We start from the raw sequence: 16,605 nt of genomic DNA on the forward strand, positions 1-16,605 counted from the left end.
TTAGTTCATTTTAAAGGCAACTCTACATTTTTAAATATCCCGTTTACGAAGGGCCGGACCGGACTGATGATGACAAGTCGGCTCTGGCACTTTAAGGCCGGTGGTTGCCAAGCTTTCTGGGTCTGGCTACGCAGAGCCCCCCGTGCTGGATGCGCGTAGGAGGGTCTGCTGGCGTCGGTGGGCGGTCCCATGGACGCCGTGGACAGTCCCCCTGACGTCAGTGGGCAGTTCTGCTGGCATCAGTGGGCGGTCCTTCTGACATGAGAATACACACATCATTATCGGGGGGAGGGGGAGTGGGGCGTGCGGTAACAACGCTCCCGTGACCTGGACATTCCCTGTACTGACACGGAGACCCGGAGAAGCAGCCCTTCATGGGGATGTTAAATAAAGATTTTTGTTTTAACTTTATTTAACATCCTCCGTGTTAAATAAAGTAAAAAAAAACTTTATTTAACATGGGGGCTTTTAAATAGTTACAAAAAAAATAAACGATGTTTTAATTTAATTCCCGGACGGCGCCCCTGTTGCCATGGCGCCCTGTGTGGCCGCACAGGTCGCACACCCCTAAGGCCGGCCCTGGTATCAGGTGTCTATGGAGTGATGTCCGGTAGCATTTGCCCAGTGGGCCAGATGGCCAGTCCAGGCCACATGAAGGGGCATTAACTTTTTGCCCCTCTTCCCCTTTTGTAGATCTTTGTAGATCCCATTTTGTTTCACGTTTGGTTCTTTCTAAAGCCTATTCCCCATTTCCAAACACCGATACGGTACTTACCTCTGACCTTCTCCTGACTTATAAGTGCCACTGTTAGACGGTTTTGGGTGTTAAGCTTGTGGCAACCGAGACATTATTTATAAGAATTTTTTTAAAAAAAATGATACAGATAGCCCTGGAGAAAGTGAAATAAATCAATTATAATTTTTGGAACTTCACACCAATACTATTCACCAATATAAATAATAATATCATAATACTGCCCTGTGGTAAACGACAGAATGGCTCAGTTTTAATCACCCAAGTCTGGCACTCTGACTCATAAAAGTCTACAGAAAAACAGACTTCATTAGCATTGCCATAAAGTATCACCTCAGTGTGGGATTCAAGTAGGCAAAGGCCTCAAAATATCACATGGAATTTAATAGAAAATGAAATAAAACATGAAATTACTGTATGCCGTTCTGTACTTTAAGACATATTTTTCCCTCTTTGTCAAATGTTATTCTCTTTCAAACGTTAGTCATCAGTGGGTGTTTCTGCATTTTATGTAAAACTTTATGGTATCCTCTGCTAACCTTTTTTTTTTAAAAAAAAAAAGCCGGCTTCATGAGTTTCTTTTAAATGTCAGAGGGTTGGGTGAAATATAAACCAAGTCACTGACGTTACCGTTTCCTTCCCCTATTACAGAGTTTTCATCGGCCACATAAAATTCTTTAGGTTTTTGTAAATTGTGTCAAATGGATCTATTTTTTCAGAAATGCTTTTATTTTATGTGGTTAAGAAACTGATTTGGTAAAGAAGCGCATTTCCCGTGTGTGTGGGTGGGGGGACGGGGGCATCACTGTATAGAATGATGTACCTTCGATGAGATGAGAAGGAACCCAACATTACACAACAGTGCGTTCCATACGCTTCAAACAGCATACATGTCTTCGGAATGCGACCAAATAGGATCTTTATTTTCAATGTTCATTGTTTTGGCTAAATTTAAGCTACAATGAGCATTATCTGCTTCCTTCTGCTGATCACGGTAAGCCATGACTTTTTTAATCTGTTTGGGAAAAATTTAAATTCACAAATATTTTTAGTTTTGGTATAATTTTATAGTTTCCGATAATTGCTTTACGAATGCCATCTAAATAATTGTGATTGTAATTGTGTAATGCTAAAACTTCACAACATACATATATATATATATATATATATATATATATATATATATATATATATATATACTGTACCATGCTTCTATTTCATGATTGTTTGCTAGCAGATATATTGAATTCACTACCATATGGGTTATTGTGACTTTCTGATTTTTCGGCCTCTGAACTCTTTGGAACCTGTGACGTTTATTGGAAGCTGGCCATGTTTAGTGGAAGCTTGCCAATTTCAGTGGAAGCTTGCCATGTTCAGTAGAACCCTGCCTTGTTTAGTGTTTAGAACTAAAGGTGCAAAGGTGCACTTGGTACGGATTCTCTCCTCCTGTGTCCAAGTTGGGTCCAAGGCGTCTTCAAATTTTATTTGGGATTTAGATATATAGTGATAGGAGTTGCTAGCATCAGCCTTACTATCCCAAGATGATGTTTTTCCTTTACGTTATTTAAGTAACCCCCACCTGGGTCTCAAATCTTGTGACTCACCAGCTAAAATGTCTCATTTGTTTCCAAAATATATTTGAACATTTTCAAATATTGCTTGTTTTATCCATAGCATTTCAGAATAAGCGCACCTAGGCTTTTTGAAGCTGTCCTGAATATGACTCAACTTTTGTGTGTATTTATTTCTGTGACATCATATTGTAAGTTATTTTGTTTGTGATATATTACTTTGTAGTTATTTTTTTATTTTGGGTTAGTTGGAGTTTTCTTTGTAATTTGTTTGGCAACCACTATATATATATATATATATATATATATATATATATATATAATTTATTGTGTTATATAGTGCCAACATATATGGCCTTGCTCATATATATATATATATATATATATATATAATTATTTAAAGAAGACACAAAGGTGGGAATATGTATTTGTCGTTCAGCCCCCTAAAAGTCTGCTTAACCCTTACAAAAACCGCCACGTCTGGTGGTGTAGAAACACTGATTTCTGAATACAGATATAGTCACTAATAAAAAGCCTGTGATGTACTGATTCCAGTGTGAATTTATCATTTTATTCTTTATAGGACTACTTGAATCATTTGATTTATTAGATTAATGTGTTAATCATGTGTTGAGAGCAGAGCACTTTCCAGAAGCAGTGTGTGTGAGTGTGTCTGTGTGTCTGTGTGTGTGAGTGCGCTGTTTGTTTGAAATGTGGGTTTCCTGTTTCACGTCAACCAGACTGATCTACTTTCAATATAACACCTTACTCAGCTTTTCCTGTTAGAGCCGCTTCCCTGAACTTCGTAACGTGCCGCTGCAGCAGATATAACAAAATATCAATCAGACTGTAGTGGGTGGAACAAGTGATTTCGTACAATAAGGCTCTACAACCAAGTTCCGAAATAGCTTTTTCTATATATTCCTTTCTATGATGTAATGGGTTGTAGGGTGCTGTAAATTACTTTATTGGCTGTTATGATGTAGTTGGTCTATGCATTTATCAGCAGGCCTAGTCTGGCCATCAGGTAAACTAGTTAAATGCCTTGTGAGCCAGTGGCCAAGGAGCCGAACACCTACCTTTACTGCCATCCAACAGCAGATTAGGTCCTTCACTGGCTGGATATGCGTTGAGAAATCCAATACACTTACCATATCACTGCAACTATACTCTGCTTTTTAATATTATATGTCCCTCTGAACATACAAGGCTAAAACTTAAAAGATCTGGCGAAGAGACCAGTGTTACATTGTATCGACTATTCAGAAATATACTAGTCTGGATATTTGTTTCTCTTGCAATTGGGGTTTATTTCTACTCAACCTCTAGGAACATGTTTGCCCCTTCGTCTCAGGGTGAATGGGCAGATTCTCAGGGTCACACAGTCTTCTACCCCGATTTTATGATAGCCAAGGATTCCCACTGGTGCTTTCTCATTGCTACATCCTAGTTGAAATCCCTGCATGACCACAGTTGACAATTGAGAATTTAATTATCGCCTGAAAAATCATGGCCCACAATTCTCTTTGCAAATAGCTTTGTATTGGGAGAAAAACACTAAAATATATAATTCATTAGCTTCTGCCTTGAATGTGTGAGTAGACCCAATCTAATCTCAATCACAGTTTAAAAATCAGAGAGGAGATAATCTTAAATGCAGATATTATCTTTTGTTGTTTCAGAACCCCATGAAATACCATAAACTTTGTACTCATCAAAATTTGGGTAAATATTGCTGGGTAAGCATTCTTTGGAAGCAGTTCTTACAATGCGTACTTTCAATGTATTTTCTTTCTCTTTGCTACAAAGTACTTTGCAAGGAGTCAAACGCAAGGTGGTGACCTCATAACTGAAGTTAGTTGATGTGGTCTCAACAGCCTGGCTTGACCCCAATTACCAAAGACTGGCTTGTGCACAGGTTTAGAGAGCTGAGCAGGGCTAGTGTCTGGCTCAGGTTGGCCAGTAACCTGCTTGACCACCTCTATTCTCATCCTGGGGCCTGAGTCACCTGTAATCCAAAAACTATCATGGTATGGAAGGAAACAGATCTATGTCAATGCAGGTTTTCCGGCCCCGATCAGCACCACATGCAAGAACACAGTGGGGGAAACAAGCAGCTTTGGGACCTACCTCTAGACGGGACCATTAATGGTCAAAAAATAATAAAAACCATAAAAAATATTAGCAATCTCTATCAAACAACCTTACAAAAACCTGAAATACTAGTTAAAATATATATACTTTTATTATTGGAATAAATGTACGGATTTTTTAACGTGTATTAATTTCTTTACAGGTCCTTTTTGCTAAAGCTATAACGAATGAACGAATGAACAAAGCATCAAATAAAATGAAGTTCCAATTGATGAAAACTGAAGTAAAAGAAGGGAAAAAAAGTTTTCGGATCAAACGATCTGATTTGAACAGCTGCTGGGGTAATGATAGCTTATTCTTTGATGAGAGTGTAAGCCTTTGCTGTAAAAAATGTCCCAAAGGTAAGTAAATCAATTAAAAATGTCCAATGTTATAATGATGGAAAATGTTTAATGACAATGGGCGGTCCCTAAACCCATTGAAAACAATGCATTTTGAGCCCGTACATGTACGGGCTTTGTCATTAAGGGGTTAAATATCATATTTATATTATGATCTGGGTCTATTAAAATAGTTAGATGATGGAAAATATTCAAATAAGTCCAAGTTAACCGTATGTTAATAAATTGGACAACTGTTTTGTTTTAGGGGAATACGTAAAATCCCCGTGTTCTGTCGAAGGACGGGACCCCGTATGTGAACCGTGTGGATCAGAAACATTCCTTGAATTTTCAAACTACAAGTCTAAATGTAAAGCCTGCAGCCATTGCGACACAGGTAATGTATACATACCGGGATTTACTCTTGCGCAAGCTGGTGTGGGTTGGAGGACATTGCTGTCTACGTTAGTATAGCTGGTATAACTAAGGATGTAAGAATCTTGTTTCTTGCCATGACATTAACACGTTGTGACGTGTCATGAAAATAATAATATCTTTATTTATTTATTTTTTATTTCAGTAACAGAGAACACAGAGATGAGATGTTCAGCCACTAGTAACACAAAGTGTACATGCAAGGAAGGAAGATACCGGGATTCAGCACACATCTGTATAACATGCAGGAAATGCGAGAACAGAGAAGTCATCAAAAACTGTGCGTATATGAACAAGCCTTCAGAAATGTTTATTATTACTATTAGTAGTAGTAGTAGTATTATTATTAACAAGCCTTCAGAAATGTTTATTATTACTATTAGTAGTAGTAGTAGTAGTATTATTAACAAGCCTTCAGAAATGTTTATTATTACTATTAGTAGTAGTAGTAGTAGTATTATTATTAACAAGCCTTCAGAAATGTTTATTATTACTACTAGTAGTAGTAGTATTATTATTAACAAGCCTTCAGAAATGTATCACGCTCATCCATATTATTATTATTATTATTATTATTATTATTATTATTAACAAGCATTCAAAAGTGTATCACGCTCATCCATATTATTATTATTATTATTATTAACAAGCATTCAGAAATGTATCAGGCTCCTCTATATTATTATTATTAGTAGTAGTAGTTGTAGTAGCATTATTATTAACACGCATTCAGAAATGTATTACACTCATCCATATTATTGTTATTATTATTATTATTATTATTATTAACAAGCCTTCAGGAATGTATCACGCTCATCCATATTATTATTATTATTATTATTATTATTTTTATTATTATATGTATTGTGTCATTATGTTAATTAACAAGATAAGTATTCTAAATAATAATAATAATAATAAAAATAATAATAATAATTGTATTGCTTGGAATTTTGAGACATTTTACAAGATTTCATCAGGCCAGAATGTGAGCCGTAGTTTTATTAATAACAAAACATAAACTACCCCTCTGATATAGTATTAGGGTGTAGGACAGGGGCGTCCAACCAGAGCCGGCCTTAGGTGTTCTGGCGCCCTGTGCGGACTACTCCTCTGGCGCCCCCCCATCCCAAAAAAAGAAAGGAATAAAAACTTGTAACAAAACCCCAATCACTATATACTACGCCAAACATTGATGTGGTCTAGGCCTACGACTTAATTGTCTGGCTTAGTAGTAGGGATGCACCGAAACGAATTCTGGACTGAAACCGAAAGTGCAGCATTTACCTGGCCAAAACCGAATATGACCCCCCCAACACCATAAAAAAATCTAACACTTTTATTTAAAGTAAGTAACACACCAAAATAGGACAAAACAATTAACTAATATTATATATATATATATATATATATATATATATATATATATATATATATATATATATAAGTCCAAAAATAGTTACCGGCACTCCAGGGACTTTCCAAATAACCACACAAACAACTTCGGTTTTCAAGTCTATACATATCATATATATATATGATTAACAGCAATCACATTCCTATCATGCCCAGGCATACCCAGATTCCAGGATTTACTCGCAGACTTGGCATGATAGGAGTATGATTGCCCTATCTACCCCTTCTCACTCTCTTCTGCAGTATCTACCCCTTCTCACTCCCTTCTCCCTATCTACCCCCTTTCCCCTGTCTCACTCCCTTCTCCCTATATACGCCCTCCTAACTATCTACCCTTTCCCTCTTTGAAGTTCACTTACCTTTCAGGAGTCCTGCGGTGGGGGTGCAAGGCCTCTGCCTCCCAGCTCTGCCACTGTATGGAACAGTATAGAGTGATGGGAGTTATGATGTACTTTTAGAGCATAATTAGATCATGAAAAAGACATTGGAAATGGTACAGCATAACACCCATCACTCTCACACGCATACCAATCCACACGCATACCAATCCACACGCATACCAATCCACACGTATACCAATCCACACATATATACCAATCCACACTTACCAATCCACACGTATATACCAATCCACACATACTAATCCACACATATATACCAATCCACACACATACCAATCCACACGTATACCAATCCAGACGTATACCAATCCACACGTATACCAATCCACACGTATACCAATCCACACGTATATATACCAATCCACACGTATATACCAATCCGCACGTATATACCAATCCACACGTATATACCAATCCACACATATATACCAATCCACACATATATACCAATCCACACATATATACACTAATCCACACATATATACACTAATCCACACACATACCAATCCACTCTCACTGAATGCTTTCCTACCTTTCCTCTTTTCTCCTTACAGCTCCTTTTCCTCCTCTTCGTTCTTCTTCTTCAGTTCTTCTGTCTTCTTCCGGGTCAGAGGGCACGGACAGCGGTGGGCGTGGCTTCAGTGCTGGGCGCCGGGATCTGACAACAAACCCCGGCGCACAGCAGCTGTTGGCGCGCGGATCACAAGGGAGCGGTATCGGAGGTCTTTAACAGACCTCCGGCTCCCTTGAGTGATGTTAAGCCGGCTTCAAGGGAGATCCTTGAACCGGCTTAAAATCACTCAAGGGAGCCGGAGGTCTGTTAAAGACCTCCGATACCGCTCCCTTGCGAGCCTGCTCCTCCAGCGGCGGACATTACTGTCCGTCTCTGGAGGGGTGCCGGGTGCCGCTCGCCCCCCCCCCCGCCGCTAGGTACGCTGCTGGCGGCAGCGGTACGCTACGGTGGCGGCGGCGCCCCCTGGAGTGTGGCGCCCTGTGCGGTCGCACAGGTCGCACACCCCAAAGGCCGGCCCTGCGTCCAACATGCGGCCCACGGGCCAGGGCAACCGATCTTACGCAGGCCGCACCTCGAGCCCTGCTACTTACCTGTGAGAGGGTCTTCTGTACTGCATATAGGAAGCGGAACCTAGCAGAGTTCATGTGACATCACATGACTCTGCTCCAGTCCTGCTTTCTCTGTGCAGTACCAGAGAACGCAGAGGGAGGCCGCGCCCTCTGCTGAAGTCTGTGAGCGGCATCGAGGAGCTGCAGTGCAGGTAAGGGGGTTGGGAGGGTGTTTGAATGAGTATGCGTGATTGAGGGAATGAATCTGTGAATGAATGAGTATGTGAAGGAATGAGTGTGTGTGTGTGTGTGATAGCATGGATGTGTAAGTGCTGGAACCTCGGCATGATGGGACTGTGATTGCTGTTAGCAATCACACTCCTATCATGCCAAGTCAGCCAGTACATGCTGAAACCTAGCTAGCTGCCCCCCTTGTGTATTGATGCTGCCAGAAGTATGGGGTCTGCACATCACTTACAGCCACCCTGTACCAGCATGTACTGGCTGACTTGGCATGATAGGAGTGTGATTGCTAACAGCAATCACAGTCCCATCATGCTTAGGTTCCAGCATTTACTGGTTGGATATGTAAGTGCTGGAACCTAGGCATGATGGGACTTTGATTGCTGTAAGCAATCACACTCCTATCATGCCAAGGCAGCCAGTACATGCTGAAACCTAGCTAGCTGCCCCCCTTGTGTATTGATGCTGCCAGCAGTATGGGGTCTACACATCACTTACAGCCACCCTGTACCAGCATGTGGCTGACTTGGCATGATAGGAGTGTGATTGCTAACAGCAATCACAGCAAGCACAGTCCCATCATGCCTAGGTACCAGCATTTACTGGTTGCCTGGGTATGATAGGCCTATCATGCCAAGTCATATTGCAAATTTTTTTGTCCAATTGTGGTGTGTTTCCTACTTTTATTAAAAGTGAGTTTTTATTATTATTTATATATTATATATTATTTTTTCGCACGTATACAATTCTGATGAAGTGGCCCACTGCAGAAAAAACTTGGACACCCCTGGTGTAGGATGTCCTACTGGTTTTCCTTGGATTTTTGCTGACATCTAGTGGTCTGAGAAAGCGGTTGATTTCCAGGCTCGGTTTTCTTCGGCTCAGTTTACTTGCTGAAACTATTTTTTAAGGTTTTAATCTCCAAACCATCTCTTCCAGTCTTTTATGACCAATACACCTCAAAAAAGTAGACTAAGAAGGACTATTATTCTCTGCAGTCTAACATTACCAATCCCAGTACTCGACACTAGTATCTCTAATGCTAAGAATAAAAGGAACGTTCTCAAAGGCAAGAGAGTAACATCAATGAAACACTCAAAAAGGTTTGTTAACTACATTTATAAATACAAATTATGATAAAACCATCCGAAAAGGAAGGTCGGCTGTCATTACCAAGCAGAAAGTAACAAAACCGTTCACTAGATGGAGAGGATCCGAGGTTTAAGAGAAATTTAAGGACATTTTACTTGCTTTAGAAATACATTTATACTCCTTGGATTAGATTAAGCGATTGCTCTAATAATTTGTAAAATACTTATTATGTCTGCTCAAAAGGCACGTTTGAAATGTACGCAACACATACATCAACTCAAGAGAAAATAGCTAAAACATTGCAGTCTGCAGAGGTGGTGGACACGGCTAGATACTTACTTTACTTTACTGAGAGGGTAGGTAGGTAGGTAGGTAAGTGGAACAGTCCCTCAACAGATTTGGTAGAGGGTAATACAGTGAGGGTATTAAACATGCATGGGACAGGCATACGGCTCCTGAATCTAAGACGAGACCTGAGCCTTCAGAGGAGGAAAAATGAACCGACGGGCTGAATGGTTCATATCTGCTGTCAGATTGTATGTCTCTAGGATTCTGTTGTGGGAATGAAATTGAGAAACGTATGACCCGAACTGGAATTGAGCAAAAGTCCCATGAACACCCCAGAGAAGTTGATTTTCCTAATCCTGTAGATTCTTCCTGTGTTTCCCCTCCCAGTTATCCTTTCCCCCAACCCAACGTGATCTGATAAAAAAATTATCAAAAATCTGTTTATCTTGTAGCATTTTTCTCAGTTTTCTCTGACTATCGATCATTACGGATCTATAACGGTCGCTGCGATGTTATTTTATTAAGCCACCGACCTGTTCTGCGTCGCGGCACTAAGGTGAAGTCGGGATAGAAATGGGTGATTTGGGACGTTTGTAGTCACTGGAACATTTCATGTATCGGTGCGCGGCTCGTATATATGAGTGACTGTTACTGTAGACACAATTCTCACCACCCCGGCTACAGCCAACCTCATAAGCATGAAGGACGGCTACAGAGAGCGAGCGAGGGGGGCTGGGATGGTTTATAGAGAAAGAATAAAAAACGGACAAACAAGGAAATTTCTAAGTTACCCCAAACGGTATTGTATATATATATATATAACTCACATTTAGGATTTGCTTTAAACGAATAAGTGTTTATCTGACATTAAGTAAGAGTTTTGTTAAATTTTCTTTTTTTGTGAAGTAGAAAAGGATCTATTTTTATTACTGAGGTTTATGGTAGAATTTGTAAAAGATTGGCTAATGGGGGCTCCCCAACCAGTGATTACATCGTATACCCCGCGTGGGGGGTTTGCTAATTATTATTTGGTTTTGTTGTAGAAATGTCACTTTGTTTACCTTAGATACAGTGTGTTGATATGGAGGATCGTTGTCTGTTCTGTGGAGTTATGACATCACAGATGCGCAGATCACCTGGCAGTGCATACAAGGCACAGAACAATCAGTTGGCTCGCTACCTGACACTCAGCTGCTTGCAGTAGTGGTGATTTTGGAGAAGAGCGATGGCTGAAGGTGGAGATTATTTGATAAATTATACAGAAAGTGAGACGATTGAATGGAGATCTATCATGGAGAAGGATGACATCACGGGAAGGGATTTCCAAGCTGAGGACTCTGGAGAAGATTACACCGGAGATCTGGAGAGATATTTCAGAGATGTTCTCTTTGGTGGACGGGAATTGTCTTCCTATGAGGACGAGGACGAGTCTCCTCAACAACCATCCGAGGACGTGGAGATGATGAGCATTTCTGAAAGCAGTCTGGAAATCCCTCCAATTGAGATGAGAGCGGAGATGAGAGCGGAGATGAGAGCGGAGATGAGCGCTGACGCCGAGATGCCGAAAATAACACCACGGCAAAAAATGGCAGATTTCTTTCGGAGGGTCTTTAAGCCAAGAAAATTCACATTTGTCTGCATGTGCGTTTGTGGAATTGAGTAAAAGACCCATGAAGACCAGAGAGAAGTTGATTTTCCCGATCCCGTAGATTCTTCCTGTGTTTCCCCTCCCGTTATTGTTTCCCCCAATGATCTAATAAACAAAAATTACTAAAAATCTGTTTTATGTTTAATGTTATTTCATTAAACCACCGACCTGTTCTGCGTCGCGGCACTAAGGTGAAGTCGGGATAGAAATGGGTGATTTGGGACGTTTGTAGTCACTGGAACATTTCATGTATCGGTGCGCGGCTCGTATATATGAGTGACTGTTACTGTAGACACAATTCTCACCACCCCAGCTACAGCCAACCTCATAAGCAAGAAGGACGGCTACAGAGAGCGAACGAGGGGGGCTGGGATGGTTTATGGAGAAAGAATAAAAAAGGAACAAATGGAATTAAAAAATTTCCCTTTCAAAAACAAGGAAATTTCTAAGTTACCCCAAACAGTAGTGTGTATATATTTATATAACTCAGATTTAGGATTTGCTTTAAACTGTATATTTTAATAAATTAGTGTTTATCTGACATTAAGTAAGAGTTTTGTTAAATTTTCTTTTTTGTGAAGTTGAAAAGGATCTATTTTTATTAATGAGGTTTATGGTAGAATTTGTAAAAGATTGGCTAATGGGGGCTCCCCAACCAGAACAGCCCGGAGGGAAAGAATTGGACAGAGGGGCCCCATGAATGAAGTGCCGGACGAGGTACCCATTGTCAAGCCTGGTTAAGGGGTTAAGGGATGACTAAGCAAAATTTGGGCACTGAAATTGTTAAATTAGTGGCATGTGCAGGGCCAGATGGGAGGGGGTAATTACCCTCTCTGAGGGGTATATATTGAAGGGCCTTGCACTATAGGGGCAATTATTTTAAAGTGCATTTTCCCGCCCATCCCTCCCCTAATTTTGGCGTTTGCCGGGTACTCTGGTTTTTAAGCTGGTACGGTGCAGGAGTTAACCCTCTAGGTGCGGTTACTTGTGGTGCACAGAGGTGTAAGTGCAGGACACTCCGGGGGCAGGCGCCCCTATGAATTGTAGGGTCATGTGACTGCCGCGCTGGGGGACGCCGGCAGTTCCAGCAGGGATACAGGTGGTTACGCCCATACCAGCAGGTTACTTATTTGGTTATTCATTTGGTTATTAATTTGGCTATTAATTGGTTATTAATTGGTTATAAGTTTGCTTTCATTTTGACGATAAATATTGATATATTGTGTCAAAATGTGTTGTGTTAATAATGGTTGACACTTTGTAAAACATTAATAAAGGTTGAGTGTCGCGGTGCTGTAGTTATTTGTGGTCCGCACCGCGGACAAATAAATTCCATATATGACGATTAATAAAGTTTTGAAATAAAGAAGTGTCTCTGTCTTATTTGTAAGAGGGACCGAAACTGGACGCTACTTCATTCAAGTGATTACATCGTATACCCGGTGTGGGGGGTTTGCTAATTATTATTTGGTTTTGTTGTAGAAATGTCACTTTGTTTACCTTAGATACAGTGTGTTGATATGGAGGATCGTTGTCTGTTCTGTGGAGTTATGACATCACTGATGCGCAGATCACCTGGCAGTGCATACAAGGCACAGAACAATCAGTTGGCTCGCTACCTGACACTCAGCTGCTTGCAGTAGTGGTGATTTTGGAGAAGAGCGATGGCTGAAGGTGGAGATTATTTGATAAATTATACAGAAAGTGAGACGATTGAATGGAGATCTATCATGGAGAAGGATGACATCATGGGAAGGGATTTCCAAGCTGAGGACTCTGGAGAAGATTACACCGGAGATCTGGAGAGATATTTCAGAGATGTTCTCTTTGGTGGACGGGAATTGTCTTCCTATGAGGACGAGGACGAGTCTCCTCAACAACCATCCGAGGACGTGGAGATGATGAGCATTTCTGAAAGCAGTCTGGAAATCCCTCCAATTGAGATGAGAGCGGAGATGAGAGCGGAGATGAGAGCGGAGATGAGAGCGGGCGCCGAGATGCCGAAATTAACACCACGGCAAAAAATGGCAAATTTCTTTCAGAGGGTCTTCAAGCCAAGAAAATTCACATTTGTCTGCATGTGCGTTTGTGGAATTGAGTAAAAGACCCATGAAGACCCGAGAGAAGTTGATTTTCCTTATCCTGTGGATTCTTCCTGTGTTTCCCCTCCCGTTATTGTTTCCCCCAATGATCTAATAAACAAAAATTACTAAAAATCTGTTTTATGGTTAATGTTATTTCATTAAACCACCGACCTGTTCTGCGTCGCGGCACTAAGGTGAAGTCGGGATAGAAATGGGTGATTTGGGACGTTTGTAGTCACTGGACCATTCCATGTATCGGTGCGCGGCTCGTATATATGAGTGACTGTTACTGTAGACACAATTCTCACCACCCCGGCTACAGCCAACCTCATAAGCAAGAAGGACGGCTACAGAGGAGAGGGCTGGAATGGTCGTTGGTCTTGTCTTACATTCAGGAGCCATATGACTATCCCATGGATATTTAAATTCCCTAACTGTATTAACCGCTACCACTTGTGTTTTCACTTATCTACCACCATCTCTATCTTCTACCTATGTCCACTACTTGCGCAATCAAACTATTTGATGTGTGTGTTTGATACATTTAAAATAAAGTATTTCACAAATAATCCGTAATCCTTTGAGTATATCTATGTACCTTCTAACGTCATTTATACGATTTACTAGCCTTTTTATGCTTTGGATATTAACCTATAAATAAATCAAATTTAAATATGATTTTAACTGCCCCAATCATACCATGAAGGTCTATGTTACATACACTAGCAGGTCAGACGGTTAGATGTAATTTAAGTAATAGTAGAAATAGGTGTTGTTAAATACTTGATACGTTGATGAACTAATTAGGTAATATTTGAATTAGTTACCAGATCAGTAGGTGTAGATCACTGACCCCTAGGTAAGGTGTTTGCAAATAAGGATCCAATTGGTATGGTACATGCAATTACTGAGGGGGTGGTAGATAAGTGGAACAGTCTCCCAGCAGACACAGTAGATGCTAGCACAATCCTTGAGAGTACAAAATGTGCCCACAGCCAAAAAGTGAGCTATGGGTACTGCAGGGGTTAACACACCAAAAATACAAGGTTTAAAACAAAAAAAATCCCCCCAGACATAACATGCAAATTACCATATTTGCTATTAAGATGATGTCATTGCGTGGGTCTGTTTCCATGCGCGTTATCTTGTGGGTATCACCCAGTTAGTCACAGGCATCGGCGTCACAGGCGGCAACTGAAGAACCCCCCCAAAGAACGTAACCATTAGAAGATGATAATATAATGTTACAACAAACACAAACACTTGTATAATTAGTAACCAAACCATTAACATTGTAACAGGTAGCGTGTCACGTGACATTTATTCCACCGGGCACCATTTGAAAGACACAAAGGTAGCAAAGTGTGCATTTAAAATTGATATCTTTGGATGGTAAAACACATTTTTAGTGACTTTTTATCCCCAGCTTCTTTCAGCTTTTTTTCCTGTCTATTTTGACACCATGGAGGGGCAGATCTGTTCCGCCGATCTCATAACCAATGTATAAGAAACACCAGCAAAATCACGCTGGCTTCTGCTTGCATTATTGCCTATTGGAAAAGGAGACGGTATATATTCTAGAGTTAAATGCAGTCTTAAAGAAATGTTACCATCTCAGCAAGCAGGGCTGGGGTGAAAACAAGTAATGGAAACATTTAATTTAAGGAAACAACAAATACATTAATTAGCAAAAACTTTAATAAATGTGATGGGAATGATGACTCTTACATAGCAGAAGTTCCAAGGGCAAAGGATCTTTAAAATACTCTTACCGTCTTATATTTCCTAAATACTTAAAACGTACTCTGTTGATCGTATTTGTACTCTCAAGGCTCAGCGAATGAAGATGCCGTATGTGGAGATTGCTTACCTGGATTCTACAACGATGAAAACAATTGCCTGCCTTGTACAGGGTAATATCATTTTATCTTACACGACCCTCCTTTTGTCTCCAGCCCTTCAAACAATTCTTATAACCCTCTTCCCAGGGAAACAACTGCCTTCCTACCAGCTCGCCACAATGTATTGTCCATGCATAGAGCAACCGCGTCCCCAATTCCATTCACAGTACAATATGTATTTATTGACGGGGTTCATGTTGTAAATGGCTATTGTAGCTGGAAACGGCTGATTTTTAATGGAATCTCTTCATAGGCGTACAGAGGCCCTTTATCACTCCCATCACTCCTGTGTTCCAATGACCCTTTATCACTCCCATCACTCCTGTGTTCCAATGACCCTTTATCACTCCCATCACTCCTGTGTTCCAATGGCCCTTTATCACTCCCATAACTCCTGCGTTCCAATGGCACGTTGTGTTCCCTAATCCAAGCTTAAATTTGAAAGCCTAATTGATGGTTAGAAAACCCTTTTGTAATTATGTTACAGCCAGAAATGGCCTTGTTTTCCATGAAAACAGCTCAGTGACCCCAAAGTTTTGAATAGCAGTGTATGATATATATAATATATATAATATATATATATTATATATATATATATATATATATATATATTACTTTTTAGGCAGCAAAACATACTTGCATCCGTTTTACCTTTACTGAACTCTTACTTCTTAAATACCATCAATAAAAGCAAATATGTACAATGTTCTTCGCTGTTGTGACAAATTGAGATTGAGCTATACAATTAAACCGAAAAACTATTAAGCAAAGCTCTGACTTTCACAATTTATATATTTTCAGATCACATCAGAATCCACTTGGAAATGAAACTAGCCCAGAGTGCTTAAAGTTGAACAAACCAAGAACTGTGGGTGAGTACGTCTAACGAAACAAGAGCTTGTGCGGCTGTCACAAAATGTTATTAACGAATGATTACGTAGTCATATTTGTATTTTTTTCTGTTGGTTCTAGATCTCCCGGTGGGGTATCTTATAGTAGGTGCTTTGGTGCTTCTTCTGTCACCGGTGGGAGGTCTTCTCATTTACCGGCGTAAAAAAAAGATGGTGGGATCTTTGGGTAAGTCAGTATTTAAATCTTATTGTAATAATAGTTTTTAAGGAAGCCTTGGGCGATACAGGGGAGGAAGCAAGCTGACCTGTGGAGGTGAGAAGAAAGGGTAGCTATACCTTCTTTACAATGAAGCACCTAGACAATGTTTTCTAGGCGGATTTG

Source organism: Sceloporus occidentalis, unplaced genomic scaffold (assembly GCF_023333645.1).
Source record: "Sceloporus occidentalis isolate IW3139 unplaced genomic scaffold, rSceOcc1.0.p SCAF_66, whole genome shotgun sequence".
Classification (NCBI taxonomy): Eukaryota; Metazoa; Chordata; class Lepidosauria; order Squamata; family Phrynosomatidae; genus Sceloporus; species Sceloporus occidentalis.